Raw genomic sequence first — 19,171 nt, 5'->3', positions numbered from 1 at the left:
ACAGTAAATAACAGAACAGTCTGTTCAACGCATTGTTTTAAACACTGAATTATTTTTCTGAAGCTCAGAAGATATACAGTTGTTCATGGTTCGTAAACCTGACAGTTACACAAACATCACTTTAACTTGCAGTTCAGTCTTTCTTCCAGAACCACAAAGTACTTCTATCTTCTTCAAAGAGAACCTATGTGTAACTGCACTCATTCACAAGGCAAGACTGCCTTAGATTAATTATTTCCTCAAGATTCCGTAAGTTATTTAAAAAAGGTCAGACACTCGTTGACCAAAGCCTAAATGGGGAAAGGCATCCAAAGAAACACTGCATGCATCAAGCACCACTAGTTCAAACAAGAATAAATGACCTAGGAGGATCGAAACTGCAACCAACCTGCTTGTCAGTGCTGTTGTCATTTCGAGAAGATTCTTCACATATTCTTATAAAAAATTCAGCACAGGGAGGATACACTAATGGCATCCTTCCCATTTCTAGCCCTTTCATGCTATGAGGCCACAATGTTTCATCCAACTGTTGAAACCGTGCAAAACAGACTTACAGCTCAGTAAAACCAGAACGTCTAAAAACGAATCCGATTTAGTTTGGGGTAGCCTTTGAATCTCACAGTTGTCCATTTTGATCTGAAAATGTCACAGTTCATCAGAAACCTTTTTGTGTTAAAACTCACAAACGCTTCTTTATTTTAAATACTTCTACAATATAGAAATTAATCTGAATACTTCTGACCAATTTTCCCATTAAGTATCTGGCTAACTGAATTGCTGTGTTTTCCCCACAGGATAGGGCATATATACAAGCCAATACAATAATGTCTTTTATGTGTTTTTGACAACAAAAATGTTTATTGTACTTCATATGGCCTGTAAACATTTACTATGATACACACTGTGCATGCTTCTATTTTGGATCTGTAGCAGACAGAAGCTCGTTATAATTGCTGCCCTAAAATGCATGCATTCTTAACACACAAAACATTCAGAAACATCGTTAAGCAGGTTGAATTAGGCTTAAGGTACAGACACCTACAGCAATCTGCTACAGTTCATTCTTAAAACATCTCAACTGTGATGAGCTCTCTGTTGCCATTATTACTGGGTCCCGAACTTATCATCACCCACTACTTATCCTCGACACAGAGATACAGGTTTTGGTTGTGTGATTGTTTTTTTTAAAACATATTTGGCCAGACATGGAGAGCCAGCAGATCATTTTTCTAGACTCTAGGCTCTATATTTCTTTTGTTGTTAGTTATTTTTATGCAAGAGTCATTTGTCACTAAGAAACAAAGTTAGCAGCTAAGCTGTGGGCTGTAACCACATCTGTTTCGCCTCGGCATCTAGGCAAAGACAATGATTCTGCAAACTAACCGATGTCCCTGACTTGATCGTGGCTTTTTTCTTTAAAACATCTTTCTGTAAGCAATTTGCAACTTCAGTGTTTTCTCTGAAAGTTTAACAGTGAATTGTGTAAGATGGCCACAGGCTGTTGGTTACGTACTTTTATCACTTTCTAGAAAGTTCTTTGGATTCTTTTGTGGAAAATGAGTGGATTCTCAAACTGAAGATAAAAAGGCCTCTCTGCCTTTAAGCCTCAGTGTTAAAGATAATCTTTGAAATAACAGGATGTACAGCTAACTGCACCAAACGTACAGTGCTAAAGAAGACTTCAAACAAAAGTCAAGGATTTAGTTAAACTGACTAATGCAAAAAATTCTTTCTGTGTTTTCTTCCCAAAGCCTAGAGTAAGATTTTGGAGTTTGGCATTTCAAAATCATTGCAAACCGCTAGGAACAGCCACCTTGTCCAGATCAGAAAACCAGGCTGCCTTCGTAAGTCACAGCTCAGCTCAAGACTGGAGCAAAAGGGTCACCTAGCTGCCTGCCGTCATAAACCGCAGGCTGGGAGTACATTCACAAATTCACACGTAAGTGGAAAGCCATTACTGCCGAACCCAACGTCACGGTCAGCCTTTGTAGTCCTCAGCCAGCCCGCGTCAGGGGAAGGGCCGTGCTGTTTGAAGTGAGCCACTGGGCCGTCTCCTGAGCCTGGAAGTGGCCATGAACCGCCACCCGCGGCGGCAGAGCCATCCAGCGCTCCAGCGGGAGCCGCCGCTCAGCTCCCGCCCTGTCCCCCACGCTGCTGGACAGGGTCTGGCTTCCGGGAGAAAATCCCAAACGTCTGCGGTTCAGACCTCAAACTCGTGGCAGCTCGGCCCTGACCCTCCCGCTGTCGGGTTGACCACTTGATTATTCTGAGATCTGGAAACACCCCCGTGCTCTGTGCAAGAGGAAAGTTCATTTTAAACACGTGAAGGACGCCCCTACAAAAATAATTTAAGGTATAAAGAAAGCCACAGCACCTAAACTAGTGAACAAAAAATCCCTAAGCAAGGAAAAGCCACACTGTCGGAATCCAGATGAGGTAACAACCATCAGTACCCAGGAAGAGGCGACGAGACCGCCTGGATGTTAGCCCAGTTCAGGTCAGCTCGTGTCAGCGGTGCCCTCAGAGTCAAGGTCGGGCCTGCGGGTCAGGACAGCCCAGCGCCACCGCGCTGCTCAAGCACCTGGAGGGGCCCAGCCGCTCTGCAGGCACGGCCCTTTCCCCTCGCCTGGTCACGAAGCCTACAGCTGCGCGCTGCACAGGAAAGGACATTTCCGCGGCTCTTTGTCCTGAAGCGCTTCAACCTCGCGACACCATCTTCTTCCTCGGGGGCTCTAGCCAGTTTCAGTCCCACAGCTCGCTGGGCCATCGGGAAGAGCTGCTGCACAGCTTAACCCTCGTGCAGGCTCCAGCTTCACTCTGGCTAAAGCTCCTTCCTGGCCGTGTTGAGTCTGGAGACCCGAACTCAAAACCCACACGCGAGAGGGTCACGTCTGGTTTCCCACAACGGGCTGTATTCTTTCCCCAGCAGTTAAAAGGATCAAATCTACAGCCAGGTCTCCAAGTTTCCTCCCACAATCCAAAACCGTACTGGCAGGTTAAGTGGCTTCTGGGAAAACTGGTTCCTGGTGCGAGTGTGTGCGTGTGCCCTGCGCTGGACTGGCGTCTCACCCAGGGTGTGGCCTGCCTTGAGCCTGTTGCTTCCAGGATAGGCTGCAGCTCCCGTGACGCTTAACTGGCAGAAGTGGTTAGGAAACGGATGGAGGGAGGCTTGAAAATGAGCTTTTTCCATATTCTTATCGACCAGGCATTCTCTTCCAACAGAGCCCTGTCTCATCGGTGCTGAAGACCTGATCAGGTAATTAGCCTTTTCATCAGTCAGCTCCTTCGGCTCTTCAGGAAACTCGGATGCCGCCTCCCCTGCTAACTTCACATCATCCAGGCTGCAGCGCTTCTTCCACAAGACGCTTGCAAATGCTCTTATCTTTACTGGACACATATATATGTGAACTTCGAGACATTTTTCCAATGTTCAGGTCCCACACTATAAAACTTTAAGTGACAATGGTATATTACAGGCAACTTCCACTCTGATAGTAGCCTCGTTTTTCTTTATTATAGAAATCATTAACATCAAATGTAGCAACAGCACTTTTGATTTGATCCTGTAGAGATGGCATTCATCTTCAGCACACTTAGCCACACCAGATTCTTCACCCTTTCTCATATGCTTAGGAACTTTCAGAATTGCTTTTTTAACCATTGTGCATACATTTTGAGAAATAATATATTTTAAATCACTATCCCTGCGTGGTGGTACAATGTGCTGATAATGCAGTAAACTATACAACATGCGCAGCACTTAAAGAAAACATGCGCTTCAGAGAGGTAAGGAGAACATGTCTAAAGACACGTTCGTTTGAATTACTTAAGTATAATGGGCTGCAGTAGATAAACTCAAAATTCTCATGTGGTAAACTCACAGTGTTCAAGGGTTTACTGTACCGCTTAATGGCAATGTTTTTAAAAGGCAAACGAGGAAAATCTGGTGCTTTTAAGCAAATGGCACCAGATCAACGCACACTAAAGCAAGAGGTCACAGAATGATAACGTCTGGACAGGGAAAAGGGAGAGATATGCCATGAAAGTTGTTTAGAGAATTAATTGTGTGACCACCCCTTAAAGTGCTTTTCCTGAGACATCCACAAATTGACCCTACAGTATAAGGGCATCTCTTGGCCATAAACACAACACCCCTCTCTCAGCACTCTTTTCTCAAGCCAATAACAGCAGCTGCTTGAGAAAATCATCTGATTGTGTGGCCTAAGCGCCTGGCCTTCCTGCTGCGATGAAATCTAGCAGTGCTGTTTGGCCTTTGCCACTGTTCCTGGTAGCTCAGGCAAGGGAAGACTGTCACAGGACTTCAGTAAACACAGGACAGCAGGACAACGATCCCAAGCACCGGGCCAAAGCGATATTGGAGTGGTTCAAGAACAAAAAGGTGAATGTCCTTGAGTGGTCCAGTCAAAGTCCTGACCTCAACCCCATCGAGAACCTGTGGAACAATTTTTTTGAAAATCGCAGCTCACAAGAAAAATCTGACAAGATGAACTGGGACTGGAATGGGCATCACACCAACTCCAAAAGACTTAAAGCTGTTTTTGTGGCAAAACGTGGCTCAACCAAACATTAAAGTGTAGGGTTTGAATACTTATACAGACAGCATATTTTAGAGTTTCTGACTTTCTTTAAGTTATCTGCTGAAGAATAACTAATTTTGACTTAAAAACATTCTGTTTTAGTATGTGAGTTTGCAATAAAAATACTGATTGGAAAAAGATGTGCAAGTATCATTTGAAATCCAGCAACAAATTTTTCCGGGGTCTGAATACTTTTGCAAGGCAATGTAAGTCTATGTTCTATCAAGAGTTTCAATATTTTTCAGCAAAAACCTTAGCAACAGAAAAGTGTGCTTTAGTCACAGCGTTAATTTTTTTAGTGTTATGTTGGAAAGGCCCTAAACTGGGCAATATTAAATGCATCAAGCCTTACAAAAATGAATCCAACCTTTTTTAATGTTTGACTAGGAAAAGGGAAATGTAATGAAAATGCCCTCTGATTTAAAAATAAAATGGCAAAGATAGCCTATTAAGGATTTAGTCATTAACTGCACATAAATGACATTCATCCTGGTCATCTAATGCCTTTTGATACCAGCAGGAAATCTATTTCAGTTTAAAAATAGAAGAGTATTGCTGGCTCTTTAGTCAGCACAAAGAAAGCACACAAATTCCACACATTCCTGTCCCGCAATAAAAAAGAGACAGGTTAAAAGTTTACAAGTAGTCATGCGGAAGATAAACAGGCCCAGCAGATGCACAAGCTAAGCTGTGATTCTGTCCATCAGCATCTCTGGGAAGAAGAGACCATTTGGAGCCACAGCAGCTTGAGAGGGAAAACAGCCTTCCTCAACACTGTCATGAAGATCGCACTCGGCCACCAAAAACTAAATTTACTCTCAGACCAATGCTGATATATAGAGCCTAATGGAGCAACATTTTGAAAAACTGAAACCGTAAATTTTAAAAGAACTCTAATCCTCCTGGATTAAGCATTTTTCAGAGAATTAAGATTTGAGCATCTGCAGACTAGTCAATATTTTGTTTTACAGTCTTCGTTAAAGGTCTGTCAGGAAAAAAGTCTTTAAATCCCACAGTCAGGAGAGCGGTACCAACCCTCCTTGTAGGGGAGGCACAGAAGTGCTTCACCTGCTCCCACGGGACGCCAGCAGGCGGGCGCACCTGGAGCACCCCGCACAGGTCCGGACACCCCACAGGCCGCTCAATCAGAGGAAGCACAAAGGCTCAAGGTACATTGTGAGCCCCGGGTGCCGGGTTAAAATGGTGAAATGCTCTGAGCCCTGCACGCGGAGAATGGAGAATGGAGAATGGCCCCATGCTCACAGAGTCTGACCGCCCCGAGCTCTGGCCAGCAGGGCAGGGCAGGGCAGGGCCCGGGGGCCTCCCAGAGCGAGCGAGCGAGCGAGCGAGCACACCCACCGCCCGCGCACGCCCACGCACACACCCACCACGCGCGTCCGCCCACGCACACGCCGTGAACCTGACCTTCACTCTGAGCCGCGCGCCTCCCTGCCCTCATCACTCACCCTGCTGAAAGCAGAGGCCTGCTGCAGTGACCCAGCCATAAGCGCCAGCGCAGGCCAGAGCGCAGCAGGGAGGCGGGAGGCAGGGGGGACGGGGGAGACACGCTCTTTCGCACAGATTGTACATGGGCGGGGGAGGGAGGGAGCGGGTTCAACAATGATGAGCCAGATATGGACTCAAGAAAAGCACATCATAAAAGCAGTGTTTTTACATGGATGAAGACTTCCGCTTCTTTCATTTCAGAACACTTCCTCAGACTCCCCAGCAACCCCCTTCAACACAAAGACACCCAAGAACAATTTAAACACGACAAAAACAGGGGGCATGGAAATGCGGTCTTTTCAAATGAAAAGGGCTGAATTTGGCCCGGCGATGACCAGCCCATCTTCATAGATTAATTCAGAGATTCGTGTAACAAGGTACTGCATATATCTTTCGTGTTTTCAACATCAAACGGGAAATATCTAGACAGATCGCAACCTGGCCGTGTGCCGCCGCTTCATGAACACTTTGGTGTGGCATCACCGCAGGGCGCCAATGTGTCAGCCATGATTAAGAGGGCCTGAGTCTGGCCCTCTTCACCCGGATGTTATCAGTGCCATCTGTCACCAGTGTGCTCTGAGGCCTGCGCACTGCTCTGGGGGAGAACCCACACAGTGAACAAGTGGGCATGATTCAGACATCTCCCCAAACAGCAGCGAGACTAGAAGTAAGATGGTGGCCAACTTACTAATAAACTATTTCCTTTGAACCTGCTCCAGCTGGACCTTTAAATTAAGCTACGTGGTCCCCTAACAACAATAACAACAAATCCAGCTGTAAATTTGCAAGCTTTTGCTTTCAAATGCACATTTTTAATAGACGCTCACATTGGTGGAGGAGCAGAAATAATGTTCACAGGGCACATTTAAAGAGATGAGATACTGAGATAATGTCGAGCAGGTTGGGGCTTCATGCAAAAAAGCTTTAACATAATTCTGCAAACATCAAGCCACAGAAAGCTTTGAGCTACTACTACCATGTCTCTTTCAGGAAGACATTTGTGAAAATTAGTCTAAAATCTTGATTCATCAAAATGATGTTCCCCCACCTAAATGACTTTTTAATACAGCCAGTCACGTAGGGATCATAATGTAAGTTAATTAAGAGTGTTCTTCTTGAACCAGATGATTACAAATTATCCCGATGCTTTCGGAAAGGAACACTCAATTTAATTGCATGTACAGATGGCAAAACAAAAACCTGACCTTAAAATGTGGGCTTTGCTCTCTGTTCTCATTAACTAAAAAGTTTTATTGCCAACACAACAGTGCCGATAGTTTTCCTTCACCTTAAAAGGCAGACGCTGGCTGTCTCTTCATTGCATTTGTATTTCTTCTCCATACGTTAAGCTAAAGTCTTATGTTTTGAGCAAGAGTTTGTCTCGATATTACGCAACATCTGCAATCTGATTTCTGAAAACGTCTGTCCTGTCTCGAAAATGCTCTGCTCCTTTTGCCCCTGAGTTTTCCCCAGGTGTCGTGTGCCAGGGGAGTGTATTCTGTCACCCTGCGGCACTATGGCAACACTCCTCTTGCGAATCCGACCAGCAGTGCAGCTGTAGTTCCCCTGCCATGAGGCAGCGGAGCCCCTGGGAGAAAACAATGTACTGCTCCAGACCACAAAACACACCGCCTGCTCAGGAAGTGACATTCTGGGCCGTCAGTTCCCTAGGTTGGTATGCCATGCATGGATTATAATATGCCGATTCCATCTACTTTTCTCTAATAAATGTCTTTCTTTTGACCATGTGTGGGTTTATGTTCGTTTCACCTACTATTTTTAAGCTGCATGCATGCAAAACTCATCAGTGAGACGAGTTCCGTGGCTTGCCTGTTCAGACCATATTCCAGTTTTTCCCAATCAAAGCTGACCTGATGTCTTTGCATGACAAAATCAGCCCCGCAGTATCAACAGGGTGGTCTGTGAAAATCGGCCCTACTGCTGAGTGTTTAAAATGCCAGCAATCCCAATTTGTTCAAAATTAAATACAGTAAAAAAAAATAGGCAGCTCCAGCAGAATAAGCATTTATCATCAAACGGTTTCCCTGGCAACCGACTAAAATAAGAAAGAACTCACAATAGTGGCACTGTTTCAAATTCAGCAGTTTCAAGTCGAAATGCAGGCGGCTTTCAGCTCCTCTTTGTACCTCCCAGCAGGTCTTCAGCCCTCGAAAACAAAGCCTGAATGGCGGCTCTGGAACAAGGCAGCTTTAATTCTGCCCATTCACAACAAACAGGATGGCCCTCTACTGTGTCGACTTCCCAGGCGCCCGCGGGCCACAGCCGACCACTGCACGGGGGAGGACTGGGGCCACTCCGGGCTGGGCGAGAAGTACCCCGGGCTGTGGGGGATACCGCTGCCGCACAAGCTGCGCAGTGGGGGTACGACACAGGAGAGTCCCAAGAGTCTGGCGTACTGTACACCGTCCTTCCGAAACACCTGCGGGGAAGGACCGCCTCTGGAAGAGAATCGCACTTTTAAAGCGCCGCTGGGTCACCATGCACGTCTCCAGCAACGGCACGAAACGCAATGTCACAAAAAAATGAGACCCATGTGACAACGACATGTGGCCCGACAGTGCTGCTGCGGGCTCCGGACAAGAAGCTCGGACACGAATCCAATCAAAGGAAGGAGCCAGCCTGGCCGGAAGGTCAGCACCTACGGAAAGTGCCGTTATTAACACCAGCAGGGATACATAAATGTTCCACCCTCTTCCTGCTTGGCCCCGTTCTAGCCCAGTGCAGAGTGGAAGCTCGACTGACACTGCTTAAAGCTCTGGGTTCTGCCAACGACTGGCGACCCTCACAAACCGTCCCTGACGCCCCACAAGGGGAGAGCCCCCCGGACCGGGTGACAAGCCCGCGGCTCTCATAGACCCCGGAAACTCACACAGCCCGTGGCCGAAAGCAAAGAAGACAACAAAATAAATCAAGGAGGACCCAGTTTCATGAAGAGGGCACACGGGCCTAAACAACAAAAGAGGCAAATAAAGAAGAGAGGGGATAAAAGTCAAGCTGGTCTTGAAAGAGGGCTCCCTCAAGGCTGTCCTGACTAATTCTGAGCACTGTTACCAGCCCTGCTCTTATCTGTCCAGATTAACTCCCAATTGTTCCCCCTGAAACAAAGGTTGCCTCACAGGAAATAAGCCCCCCAAAGACAGATGGTCAGTGCAGCACGCTTTACTCCCTCCTGCCTGAAAGAGACACTGCCCGCAACGCAGAGACCACCACTGGAGCTGCAGACACAGGAACACTCCCTCTGCACCGAGACTAGACACTGGCATCTGAACCCCGTGAGCACCTGAGCACAGCAAGGCACTCCCACCGGCAAGAAGATATACAGCGAACCCATCAGACAGGTGGGACAAATAAAGGATTTTCTTTAAAAATGATATCAACAAACGTTCCCTGTCCACAGTTCACAGTCAATGTAAGCCATCAAGCCTACAAGTGGAAAAAGCAGGATGAGAACTGGTCTGTGTCGCCCTAAACCTTTAACAGACTTCTCCTTTTCATGTAATTAAACATCTTTAACATGAGCTGATTTCCTCCTTTCAGCAATCCGTTAGGACTGAACAGCTTTACAAGACGCCAGATGTATATTCCACTTTACCTGCTGATGCAAGCCGAATGATTGCGCTGCAGGAAGGAAACAGAGCAGATGCACACATGGTCTTACCCATTTTGCAACATGCTAAACCAGCAAGAAAAACACTTCTCCAGCCTTTTAGCTTATAATTTACTAGAGACCAGATCAACTGCTTACACCCCCGACTCTAAACAGCAAACAAAGGTTAATCTCCCCTCAACACTAGAACTCTGACTAGGATTCCTTCTCCGTTTACAAGCTCTAGATAAGGGTAACTCCACCCAGAAACACTGAACTTAACTCCTGACCATACAGAGAACAGGCCGGCATGACCGAGTGTGAAAAAATGAAGAAAGAGTAAACAAGTGTGCATGGCCCAGCATAACTCCACCAGCAGTGGCCTTTGTCACCCTTAATGAACTTGGATTGTAATTCAAACACAGTAAACAAGGTACATCGACATCCATAAGGCTCCGATATTAACCCAACTCGGTGTAGGTTCCAGCAAAAACAAGGTGTCTGTCGTAGGTGGGGTTTTGCATGGGGTCTATCTGTACTTCAGTACGTCTGTAAATGATATTTTAAGGACTAGGCAAAAAAGAAATTAAAAACGCTGCAGCATGTGGAGACTAGAGCAGATGTTACACCAGCAAGGCATGTCCAACATAACCTGCAACGTTCACTACTTGTGAAATGAAAAGATGGCTGGCGGTAATCACATTCCTCCAATGGAACACTCAGGCTCTTCTGCACATTGCTTCAGTCTCGGACACTGAATTTATAACCAACTTTACTGAGGCAGAACCCAACCTACTGTCATTTCGTCAGAACTGACTACTCACAAAAAGCTAAAGGGAATTCAAAAAACACTAGACTTCCTGCTGCATAAAGAAAGAAAGATGCAATCTTTTCAAAGAATATGATTTTACAAAAGGTGATCTAAAATAAGTAGGAAAATAAAACAGTTTGAGACACTTTAAAACCCTTATTATTTTGGTTTGATACCAATGAAACCGCTCTAAGATTAAAAGCTTGACAGTCCTGTCTGTATGGAGCGTGAAGAAAGCTCTGCAGAGCTGTACCGCAGGGAAGGCCAGCCCCAGTCCTGCACTGCTGCCACGGTGCCGGAGGATTCATGGGGCACCTTTCGACACCAATCTCGCTCTCCACACGTGAGCAGGCGAGCTGATGTACTAAGTGTTTTAGAGACAGCAGTTTGAGAATACCAGCACCCTGTAGCTCTCAAGGACCCTGACTGGCCACTGCTGACTGAACCAATGACCTCGTCAAACTGATCAACACTCACCTGTCCAAGACCTAAACTGATGATTCAAGGGCAGCCTGAAGGAATAGCTAGATTGTGCGTTGAATTGTTACTCTGTTAAATTTAACAAAACATAAAAGCAAGAAAAAGCACGGTACTGGTATGAACAGCAACTAAAGACTATAAGACGTCTGACACAATGATTGAAATTCTAGATTAAATTCTCTGTAAATGCAGGTAAGCACCTCAAAGGGGAGCAGTAAAAACATACCAACACAGCCTCCAAGGGAAACCTTTCTCACAGCTGTATGATACTGCCTAGAAAAGCTGGGTCATTTCGAATTACAGCTATTTTGTCCATTCCTGACGTGTCCAAACTGAGAAACTGTCGGTTCTGGAAATGTTTCCTGTTTGCACACCAGTCAAACATCCAGGAGTGGAAATACTAATAATCCGGCACACTTATATAGCGCTCTTCTGGACACTCCACTCAAAGCGCTTTACAGGTCATGGGGATCCGGACATGGCTGATGCCTGAGCTGGATTCAAGGAGCCAGGGAGGTCAGAAACAACTGCCCCCAAAGCCAAGTTTCTGAGTCAGCAGCTTCAAACTTGGCTGGAGGCGGAGGGCAGCCATATTGGCTCCGCCGTGTCTGTGTCCCACAGGGATCCCAGATAAGGGTGGGGAGGGCAGCGGGTGTGGGGTGAAAAGCACAGGAATGCTGCCAAAAACAGTGTCCTCCTACCTCAGGGGAAACAACCCTGCAAAACGGCAAGCGACACACCGTGGAGATAACAATCTCGACAGGAACAACTGGTTGAGGTGCATCCTAAAAATAAAACCTTCAGTATCGGCTGTTTACCCCCCACCTCTCTGACACAGCCCACGCTCCCTCTCTCCCCGCGCCCCGCCGGCCCGGCCCGGCCCGGCCCGGCTCCTGCACGGCCGCTGGCAAGGAGGCTGCTCCTGAGCTTGATCTGACGCCATGTGGGCAACACAGCCTGCTAGCACCCACCCACGGCGCTCAGAGAAAAAAGAGGCAACTTCAAACGTGCTTGGTGCTGCTCTGTAACCTGGTGGACACGCAGCAGGGAGACCCAGAGCTCAGAGTTCCAACAATCAATCCATTGTGATGAAGGTTTAGCACATGTCATGGGGGAATATGCACCAAAAAGAAAAAAAAAATACCAAGAAGTTTTATGGTAAGCAAGATAAGGACATCCGAGTTGCCCTTATTAATTGAATTAACTGGTTTTATGAGTTCATTAACCACATGGTGTCAGCAAACAATCCTCTTTTTACATGAAACTGTTGTTTCAACAACTCTATTGTAATAAAGCAATAGTGTGAAATCAAGGAACAACCAAGAAGTGGCTATTTTTAATAATGAATACTCCCTCTCCTAGTCTGTAGACAGTCTTTATGCATCAGCAGTATTTTTTAAAAAAAGAGAGAGGCATCTGCCCCATCTGCTGCCCACCCAGTGTCTTCAGGCTAACTCCCCTAAGAGCTCATGGAGAAACAACAGATCACTCATCCAGAGAAGAAAGTCTGTTGCAACGCCTTTACCTTCAATACAGGGCACACAGTATCTAACCCCAATTCACAGCAGCAGATGTCTAATATGCTCTCACATTACTAAACCTGCCTTCTTCCTTTCACACAGCAATCCATCACCTGCACCCTGTAACACAGGCACGTGCTCTCTGGTTTCGCCATGGCCAATTAAAAGTTTGGACTTGCCTTCTTCTCTTTTAAATAGCAGGCGAGAGCTCGCAGTTCTGCCACGGATAGATTCACAGGTGACTTCCAATGACTGACAGTGACAGAACTTCAGTCCTGCCCCTCCAGGTTGCAAATCAAACCACAGCAATAAAACAGATATTAAAAGGCGCATCAGCCCGTTACGTGCAGCTGGATTCTGAAATACTGTCAGATAGCGAAATACGGAGCTCTGCAATACGGGCATTTCAAACCGGTGCTCTGAGACAGCGGACTGAAATTCATATTAATAAGAAACAAAGCAGGATTTTGACTCGCAACTTGCTCAGTTCAGATGTGCCAGATGAGAGCACACTCATTCAACACAGGTAAACTCACCTCATTCCTGTTCAAAGACCATCACTAACGTCTGGGTGTTCAGAGCTTTTCAGATATAGTCTTCACAGACAATGTCATTATTAACATATGATTCTAGAACTGCTTCCCTCTCTTTTCCCAATCTACTTTCTCTCCTTACCCTGGTACCCTTTTTCACTATTCAGACCGGAAAAATCTGAAAATCACATAAAGCGATTTTGACAAAAAGAAAAATTTATAAAACCGAATTCTGAAATCTAAATCATCACCATTGCTGAAATACAGTGTGTACTGTATATATAATCATCCATTATTTAACGGGATCAGTCAAACTCTCAGGCAGCAGTGTTGCACAGTGATGCTGGGGTCCTGGGGTGCTATCTGAGTGGGATTTGTGTGTTCTCCACAGTCCAAAGACAGGCTGGTGGGTTTACTGGCCCGGGTACGAGTGTGTGCGTGTCTGTGCTCGCGTTTGTGTGCGCCCCCATCTGGTGCTTGCCCTGGGACAGGGGGACAGGCTCCGGACCCCCGTGACCCTGAATAGGATAAAACAATTTGAAAAGGGATGGGAGGAAGTCAGCTCTCCTTTACAGAGACAACCCCAAGACAGCACGCCGGTGTAAAAAAAACACTTTTTATACTGTCCGTGCTTTTGTTTCAGGGACTTCCACAGTCCCCACGTGGGACAGTGCATCTTATTTGATCAGAGTGAGCCAGGAATCCACAGCAGAACACGAATCCAGGTGTATGTGCCACTGGAAATCCTGCTTGGATTAGTTCCAACGGGGAGCTGCGTCAGCATGCATGGGCTGCAAAGGAGCAGGTTACGGGTTTATTCCAGGCTGAAAAGAGAAGAAAGGAAACAACGTTTCGGCTCTGGAGCCTTCCTTGGGCTCACACTTCACACCTGAAGAAGGCTCCACAGCCAAAACGTCATGTTTCCTTTCTTCTCTTTTCAGCCTGGAATAAACCCGTAACCTGCTCCTTACCAAACCTGGATGTTCATGAAGAAAAAACATCAAGTACATTTCTTTCCGATGTCGCATTTTAAATTCCGATCAGATCAGAGAACAGAAGAAAAGTAGAACACGGTGGACAGGGAGACACTGGTATGGGTTAGCCTGTGGTAGCAGCATATAAAGGACTGCTATCTAACAGACAGTTTTATTCATGCTAACCCTCTTGCAAACATTTCAAGAACAGAATCTCCCAAAACTAATTTCGGTTCATTCATGCTGAAAACTGGCGCATAATGGCTAAAGTGAGTCGCTCAGATCGGGCGATGTGTGTCCCCTCCTGCAGGTGAAGCACTTTAGTATCCTTTGGGATAAAAAGTGTCGCATAAATGAATAATGTTGCCATCTAACCTACAGGCTGCTGGCGCATAAGAGCTGCAGCACATTATGCAGGTGCTGCACTTCACTGGAGGAAGATATGTCTCCTCCTGTTCATGCAGTGCTTTGGGATACCAAACAAATATAAACAGTTTTTGTCATAATTACTAGTATTAACTAATATGACTTAATACATTAAGCACACAGGTCTTAAAATCCATCCACTTTTTTATTCAATACAGCACAGCCCATCCCAGCAAGCAACAGGCAAAGGGCAGGGTACACCCTGGACAGGACACCAGTCCATCGCAGGGCACACAGACACACCAGGGCTGATTTCCCCAAAATCTAATTAACCTTCCAGTATGTCACTCTTCTAGTGGAAAGAAACCAGAGCTTTCCGGGGGAAACTCACGCAAACACGGGGAGAACATACAAACTCCACACAGACAGAAGCCGTGATCTGTTATTGAACCTAGGGCCCCGGAGCGGTGAGGCACCAATGCTAACCACTGTGCTACTGTACCACCCATCAGAATCACAATGGATTAATAACCACGTCGCTTGTGCCTCTGATCAGTAAACACTGAAGAATGATGGTACCAAAGAGCTTTGAGTGAGCTTCACCAGTTCAGATGAGTCAGATCCACGTGCCCTCTGCAGAGCTCTGCAATCTCACATCACATTTACTGAGCGATACATTCATTCACCACCTAAGAGCAAGGGATAACACTAACTATACCCAGTGCTACTACCAAATTCATCATCATGGCATTTTCCAATATTTACAGTGTGCCGTTCATACGATTTCCTAAAGGAATTCTCACTGGCTGTCCTGTATTTTCGGAATAATTTATGCAGCTTTGGGTTAGATATAATTCTAAAATTCCTCCCTCCCCCCAAGGGAAATTAATTCATTCTTTTAATAAACAGTGTCTGCAACACTGTCTTATTACACATTATTTACATGACCAAATTGTTTTTTGTGTGTCTCATGAAATTGTTCACAGTATGTCATTATTAAGATAAATGCATTTCAGAAACATCATAACACTGCCTGTTTAAGATATAAACAGAGATTACATAATAAATGAGCGAATGCATTGCTAGATTATTCTTGTGGTCACTCTCATACTGTCTCAATTGACATATCTTGGTTTCAGAATGAAAAACACCCTAGACTGCCTTTCACAAATTCACCCATGTTTTTAGCAGAGCCCAATTTAAACCAGCTATTGCACTATTAAATCTTTGATTTAATCTGGCTCTTCATCTAATGTGAAACTGTTTCAACACTCATACGCAATGATAAGGCAGGAGACAGAGTACAGTAGATGACTGAGAGTTTTTAAAGTTCTTGCTTAAAAACATTTAAATTTGCACAAAACATCCGAAGCAAAAGATACACTCAGATGACAAACGTTAACTTTATTTCCTGTGACACATCCCCTCTAAAACAGGGCTTACATATGGCTGTAGTCATCAGAGGCAGGGCCTTGATAGAGGTCTCACACCCCAGGGGTTTCAGCTAACAATTTACACTGACATTTGCAAAACCGAGATATAGGTATACCTGTCATAAACAGAATCACTTTTAAATAAAACCATGTTGTCTCTGGGATAATGAATTAATGGACAATGATTATACAAAAAAGACAAAGGAGGACTACTCTGTTCTAAGTTCTGATGTTTTCTGTCCACAGAACCTGTGGAGTGTAAAAGTTTTTGCAGACATCTTTTCCAGTCTGAGGAGTCTCTTTCCATCACCTCTGTTAAACACGACTGATTTCAATAAAGCAAGAAGGAAAAAGAAAGTCTTTAAGGCACTAAGGCACTGACTGAGCTACCCATTTGTGGTAAAAAAACCAAACCTCACTTCACATTTTTTTAAGTCCTCTGAAATGGTGAAAATCATCATGTACAGAAGACAAAAGTAACGGAAAGTAAAATATATTCACATTACTGAAAACACTTTATGTAAAATAAACGCAACTTTTTCCAAACACAATTTTGCCTTTACGGCACCTATAAAACAATACTTCAGGTAAGGAAAGTTTGAGCATGACAAAAACGCTAAATACTAAAAGTTTTTTTTTCCCCAAAATGATGATCAGATGTCAGGACTTGGAAGATCTTTCTGTCCCCAAAGCGCTGCCTTCAAAAAATGCTATTGCGACTAACAGCATCAACACACGCTACCAATTATCAATCGCGCGTCTTTTTTTTTTTTAAACACGCAGGTTTCGGCGCGGTCTACTCTGATTATGAAGGGTTTGCACCTTTCAAAGAGGACCAGTACCATGACTTCCAGAGCTGCGGGTCTCCCCTCCTCAGCACGGTCCGAGGTGTGGCGAGGGAGCTCGGCTTCAGCTCCGCTCTGCGGCTAGTGGCTTACAGGGCGGCAGCCTGTATAACAATGCGTCTCTCTCACGGCTGCTGCTGCTGAAAATCCTTTTATTATACTGAGAAGGTGTTACTGTCATTGAATGGGTCCTGGCTTTTAATCTGTTGTTTGGATCAACAAGGGCCAATCAACTGTTCAAAGGAAAGCCTCCCCTCACGAAGAAACTCGTGAAACAAGACGCTGAAAAACGAGAGCACCCCCCTCAAAAAAAAACGGAAAGTTACTCCCAAGAACTATCAAAATAAAACCCAATCTTCAAAAACACAGGGAAACATCGCGACTTTTACGCAGAAACAAAAAGTGCAACATAAGCCCATACCAGCAGCACGACAGCGGGGTAAATTTCAAGCCCGTCCTGCGGAGGTCGATGGCTTTCTTCCCGGGGCTGCAGGCGAGGCAGCTGCTGCCGTCTCTCCGGCAGCCCCTCCAGATGAAGTGTTACACTGTTGCCGTGAGCAGCTCTCGCCTCCGCGGCTCTCCAGAGACGTGTTTCGGGCACTGTAGCCCAGCCCGGTCTCTGAAGAGGCCGCCTCTGTTTTTCTTTTTTTTTTTACCGCACCTTGGAAAGGCACACTTCAGAAAGAAAAACAGCCCGGCCAGCCGACGGCAACGCGAAATCCCCCCCCGCATGTAAAAGCGTAGCGACGCATCGGTTACCTGCTCTCTCTCTCTCTAGCTCTTTTTAAAGAAAAAAACCAGCCTCCCTCCTCTCCAGCCCCGAGCTGAGAGGTGCGAGGCGTTGGGATCAGACCCGGCGGGGGGCCGGTCCGGTCCGCCGATGTAAACACAACCGCGACACCATAGCCAGCAGGTCAGATTACTGCCAGCGCCAAGACGCGACCACGGCTGAACTCTGACATTTCCATCCTCGTTTATTTCTTTTTTATGGGGGGGGGATGTCTAGCGTTGATCACATTTCTGAGCATTCGGGACGGCGTTAAAAAAACATAAATGCTATTTCCCCCCATCAACGTCGTTATCAGATTTCGGCGACCCGGTGGCCGGGTCTCACCCCGCCTGCAAACACCGGAGCCGCGCCACCACTGCTGCCCTCTGCGCGGATCCGGCGTCTTATTTTCGCGTGAAACCCGGAGCGGGAGAAAGACTCACATCTTTCCGGACGCAGGGGGTGGGAGGGGGGGAGTCTGGCTGCGAGCGTCGTGCCGGGAATGTCGGCGGAATGAATCCCGAAAGAGAGCGCAGCCCCGGGATCCGTCTGCGTCCCCGACCTGCGCGCTGCGGCAGCTGAGCGATCTGTGGGTCGCAGTCAGACCCGGCCAGCGAACCTGCGGGCACCGGGCGAGCTCACCGCCTCCCCGCGGGCAGGGGGAGGGGGGTATGCGGAGTCTCAGCCCCCCCGTTATCGCCTCCCACCCGCAAGACAGCTTAGGGGTCGATCAACTTTAGGTTTTGACAGGTTCGTAGAGATCGGTCTGTACCAGATGTTAGCCAGCGGACTCATTTTAATCCTTGGTAGTCTTAAAAACTGAACCCAGAAACACCCCCCCTACCACCTTGATCCTGGTGGGATGTGTCTCGGAGTTGTGAATAAGGTCGATGTGGCCCATTTAAGTTGCATTTCCAGGTCAAGAGCGACAGGGGGAGCCCGACTCCACTGGTTTTTGCGTTGCGTTGTGTGGTGTTTTTTTTTCCCCTTGTGTGGGTTGCGTTTGGACATCAATTCAATTTAAGATGCTTTACTGGCATGACCGATGGGTACAATTAGTGTTGCCAGAGCAAATAAGAATAAAATTAACATGAAAAAAAACAAAAAAAAATCTACAGACATTTACAACATATCATAAAATATTTACATATACTGTAAACATATGGAGCATTATAGGCTCACTGTTCCTCAGGCTGTGATCACATACTGGGCTGCCAGTTCAGCTGAGTTCCCTCCCTCCTCTCCCAGTAGGATTGGGATTCTGGATATCTCACAGCAATTCAGCCCCAATCTCTTTTCTCATCACGGTAATTCCAAAGGAGGTTAAGAAGTTACTCTGCCACTATTGCACGATCCCAGCGATTTCTACAGCCGCTGGCAGTCCGGATGTGTTCTTGGCCATACACGTAGGCGTGGTATTAAGTGTCCGAAATAGAAGCAGAATTGTTACAAACTGATTTAAAAAATTCACAGACCACAATCCGAACAGTGTGAAGCACAGGATTCACTGTTTTGGCGTTCAGCATCGTTCGTGCGCGGTGGGTGTAAGGTGATCAGTTTGGGATTTATAATTGTGTAGTGAACGATATTAACTTGCGTGCTTCCTGTTCGTCTGTCTCACTCCTCGCCTGTACAGAACGCGCTGAAATCGTTCAGGACGAGCCGCACAGCAGCGTTGATTTAGACGTTAGGGTGTCTGACACACGACGGGCGTGCGTGTGGAGGGGGA

General features: G+C 46.2%; 1 protein-coding gene across 4 annotated transcripts in view; it reads right to left on the bottom strand.

The window, feature by feature from the left end:
* Positions 1–19,171, bottom strand: part of greb1l (GREB1 like retinoic acid receptor coactivator) — a 68,393-nt gene extending 49,222 nt beyond the window's left edge. For 2 of the 4 annotated variants that reach the window (XM_069191633.1, XM_069191637.1), the window contains exon 1: positions 17,886–18,088. The gene's annotated coding sequence lies outside the window, so the exon portion shown is untranslated. Of the gene's footprint in view, positions 1–17,094; positions 17,814–17,885; positions 18,089–19,035 lie in introns of those variants that run through there. The other 2 variants (XM_069191634.1, XM_069191635.1) reach the window with 2 other exon arrangements.

Source organism: Lepisosteus oculatus, chromosome 6, assembly GCF_040954835.1.
Source record: "Lepisosteus oculatus isolate fLepOcu1 chromosome 6, fLepOcu1.hap2, whole genome shotgun sequence".
Classification (NCBI taxonomy): Eukaryota; Metazoa; Chordata; class Actinopteri; order Semionotiformes; family Lepisosteidae; genus Lepisosteus; species Lepisosteus oculatus.
This window is presented reverse-complemented; position numbering and strand designations above follow the sequence as displayed.